The sequence below is a fragment of the Procambarus clarkii genome, chromosome 3 (assembly GCF_040958095.1).
Source record: "Procambarus clarkii isolate CNS0578487 chromosome 3, FALCON_Pclarkii_2.0, whole genome shotgun sequence".
NCBI classification, from domain to species: domain Eukaryota; kingdom Metazoa; phylum Arthropoda; class Malacostraca; order Decapoda; family Cambaridae; genus Procambarus; species Procambarus clarkii.
The window spans coordinates 48,262,752-48,267,446 of NC_091152.1; positions in this window are offsets into that span (position 1 = coordinate 48,262,752).

The window sequence follows — 4,695 nt, forward strand, 5'->3', positions numbered from 1 at the left end:
CAACGTGACCCCTACCAGCCAACGTGACCCCTACCAGCCAACGTGACCCCTACCAGCCAACGTGACCCCTAATATCCAACGTGACCCCTACCAGCCAACGTGACCCCTACCAGCCAACGTGACCCCTAATATGCAACGTGACCCCTACCAGCCAACGTGACCCCTAATATCCAACATGACCCCTACCAGCCAACGTGACCCCTAATATCCAACGTGACCCCTACCAGCCAACGTGACCCCTAATATCCAACTTGACCCCTACCAGCCAACGTGACCCCTAATATCCAACGTTACCTCTACCAGCCAACGTGACCCCTACCAGCCAACGTGAACCCTACCAGCCAACGTGACCCAAAATATCCAACGTGACCCCTAATATCCAACGTGACCCCAAATATCCAACGTGACCCCTAATATCCATCGTGACCCCTATTATCCAACGTGATCCCTACCAACCAACGTGACCACTATCAGCCAACGTGACCCCTACCAGCCAACGTGACCCCTACCAGCCAACGTGACCCCTACCAGCCAACGTGACCCCTAATATCCAACGTGACCCCTACCAGCCAACGTGACCCCTACCAGCCAACGTGACCCCTACCAGCCAACAACGTGACCCCTAATATCCAACGTGACCCCAAATATCCATCGTGAGCCCTAATATCCAACATGATCCCTACCAGCCAACGTGACCCCTAATATCCAACGTGACCCCAAATATCCATCGTGACCCCAAATATCCAACGTGACCCCTACCAGCCAACGTGACCCCTAATATCCAACGTGACCCCTACGAGCTAACGTGACCCCTAATATCCAACGTGACCCCTTCCAGCCAACGTGACCCCTAATATCCAGCGTGAGCCCTACCAGCCAACGTGACCCCTAATATCCAACGTGACCCCAAATATCCATCGTGCCTCCTAATATCCAACGTGACCCCTACCAGCCAACGTGACCCCTAATATCCAACGTGACCCCAAATATCCATCGTGACCCCTAATATCCAACGCGACCCCTACCAGCCAACGTGACCCCTAATATCCAACGCGACCCCTACCAGCCAACGTGACCCCTAATATCCAACGTGACCCCTACCAGCCATCGTGACCCCTAATATCCAACGTGACCCCTACCAGCCAACGTGACCCCTACCAGCCAACGTGACCCCTACCAGCCAACGTGACCCCTACCAGCCAACGTGACCCCTACCAGCCAACGTGACCCCTACCAGCCTACGTGACCCCTACCAGCCAACGTGACCCCTAATATCCAACGTGACCCCTACCAGCCAACGTGACCCCTACCAGCCAACGTGACCCCTACCAGCCAACGTGACCCCTACCAGCCAACGTGACCCCTACCAGTCAACGTGACCCCTACCAGCCAACGTGACCCCTAATATCCAACGTGACCCCAAATATCCATCGTGACCCCTAATATCCAACGTGATCCCTACCAGCCAACGTGACCCCTAATATCCAACGTGACCCCTACCAGCCAACGTGACCCCTAATATCCAACGTGACCCCTTCCAGCCAACGTGACCCCTATCAGCCAACGTGACCCCTACCAGTCAACGTGACCACTACCAGCCAACGTGACCCCTACCAGCCAACGTGACCCCTACCAGCCAACGTGACCCCTACCAGCCAACGTGACCCCTACCAGCCATCGTGACCCCTAATATCCAACGTGACCCCTACCAGCCATCGTGACCCCTAATATCCAACGTGACCACTACCAGCCAACGTGACCCCTAATATCCAACGTGACCCCTACCAGCCAACGTGACCCCTAATATCCAACGTGACCCCTACCAGCCAACAACGTGACCCCTACCAGCCAACGTGACCCCTGCCAGCCAACGTGACCCCTACCAGCCAACGTGACCCCTACCAGCCAACGTGACCCCTAATATCCAACGTGACCCCTACCAGCCAACGTGACCCCTACCAGCCAACGTGACCCCTACCAGCCAACGTGACCCCTGCCAGCCAACGTGACCCCTACCAGCCAACGTGACCCCTAACATCCAACGTGACCCCTACCAGCCAACGTGACCCCTACCAGCCAACATGACCCCTAATATGCAACGTGACCCCTACCAGCCAACGTGACCCCTAATATCCAACGTGACCCCTACCAGCAACGTGACCCCTAATATCCAACGTGACCCCTACCAGCCAACGTGACCCCTACCAGCCAACGTGACCCCTACCAGCCAACGTGACCCCTAATATCCAACGTGACCCCTACCAGCCAACGTGACCCCTAATATCCAACGTGACCCATACCAGCCAACGTGACCCCTAATATCCAACGTGACCCCTACCAGCCAACGTGACCCCTAGTATCCAACGTTACCTCTTCTAGCCAACGTGACCCCTACCAGCCAACGTGACCCCTACCAGCCAACGTGACCACTAATATCCAACGTGACCCAAAATATCCAACGTTACCCCTAATATCCAACGTGACCCCAAATATCCAACGTGACCCCTAATATCCATCGTGACCCCTATTATCCAACGTGACCCCTACGCCAACGTGACCCCTAATATCCATCGGACCCCTATTATCCAACGTGATCCCTACCAACCAACGTGACCACTATCAGCCAACGTGACCCTACCAGCCAACGTGACCCCTACCAGCCAACGTGACCCCTAATATCCAACGTGACCCCTAATATCCAACGTGACCCCTACCTGCCAACGTGACCCCTACCAGCCAACGTGACCCCTACCAGACAACGTGACCCCTAATATCCAACGTGACCCCTTCCAGCCAACGTGACCCCTAATATCCAACGTGAGCCCTACCAGCCAACGTGACCCCTAATATCCAACGTGACCCCAAATATCCATCGTGCCCCCTAATATCCAACGTGACCCCTACCAGCCAACGTGACCCCTAATATCCAACGTGACCCCTACCAGCCAACGTGACCCCTAATATCCAACGTGACCCCAAATATCCATCGTGACCCCTAATATCCAACGCGACCCCTACCAGCCAACGTGACCCCTAATATCCAACGTGACCCCTACCAGCCAACGTGACCCCTACCAGCCAACGTGACCCCTACCAGCCAACGTAACCCCTACCAGCCAACGTGACCCCTACCAGTCAACGTGACCCCTACCAGCCAACGTGACCCCTAATATCCAACGTGACCCCAAATATCCATCGTGACCCCTAATATCCAACGTGATCCCTACCAGCCAACGTGACCCCTAATATCCAACGTGACCCCTACCAGCCAACGTGACCCCTAATTTCCAACGTGACCCCTACCAGCCTACGTGACCCCTATCAGCCAACGTGACCCCTACCAGTCAACGTGACCCCTACCAGCCAACGTGACCCCTACCAGCCAACGTGACCCCTACCAGCCAACGTGACCCCTACCAGCCAACGTGACCCCTACCAGCCATCGTGACCCCTAATATCCAACGTTACCCCTACCAGCCATCGTGACCCCTAATATCCAACGTGACCCCTACCAGCCAACCTGACCCCTACCAGCCAACCTGACCCCTAATATCCAACGTGACCCCTACGAGCTAACGTGACCCCTAATATCCAACGTGACCCCTACCAGCCAACGTGACCCCTAATATCCAACGTGACCCCTACCAGCCAACGTGACCCCTAATATCCAACGTGACCCCTACCAGCCAACAACGTGACCCCTACCAGCCAACGTGACCCCTGCCAGCCAACGTGACCCCTACCAGCCAACGTGACCCCTACCAGCCAACGTGACCCCTAATATCCAACGTGACCCCTACCAGCCAACGTGACCCCTACCAGCCAACGTGACCCCTACCAGCCAACGTGACCCCTACCAGCCAACGTGACCCCTACCAGCCAACGTGACCCCTACCAGCCAACGTGACCCCTAATATCCAACGTGACCCCTACCAGCCAACGTGACCCCTACCAGCCAACGTGACCCCTAATATGCAACGTGACCCCTACCAGCCAACGTGACCCCTAATATCCAACGTGACCCCTACCAGCCAACGTGACCCCTACCAGGCAACGTGACCCCTACCAGCCAACGTGACCCCTAATATCCAACGTGACCCCTACCAGCCAACGTGACCCCTAATATCCAACGTGACCCCTACCAGCCAACGTGACCCCTACCAGCCAACAACGTGACCACTACCAGCCAACAACGTGACCACTACCGGCCAACAACGTGACCCCTACCAGCCAACAACGTGACCCCTACCAGCCAACGTGACCCCTACCAGCCAACAACGTGACCCCTACCAGCCAACGTGACCCCTACCAGCCAACGTGACCCCTACCAGCCAACGTGACCTCTACCAGCCAACGTGACCCCTACCAGCCAACGTGACCACTAATATCCAACGTGACCCCTACCAGCCAACGTGACCCCTACCAGCAAACCTGACCCCTAATATCCAACGTGACCCCTTCCAGCCAACGTGACCCCTAATATCCAACGTGACCCCTACCAGCCAACGTGACCCCTAATATCCAACGTGACCCCTACCAGTTAACGTGACCCCTAATATCCAACGTGACCCCTACCAGCCAACGTGACCCCTAATATCCAACGTGACCCCTTCCAGCCAACGTGACCCCTAATATCCAACGTGACCCCTACCAGTTAACGTGACTCCTACCAGCCAACGTGACCCCTACCAGCCA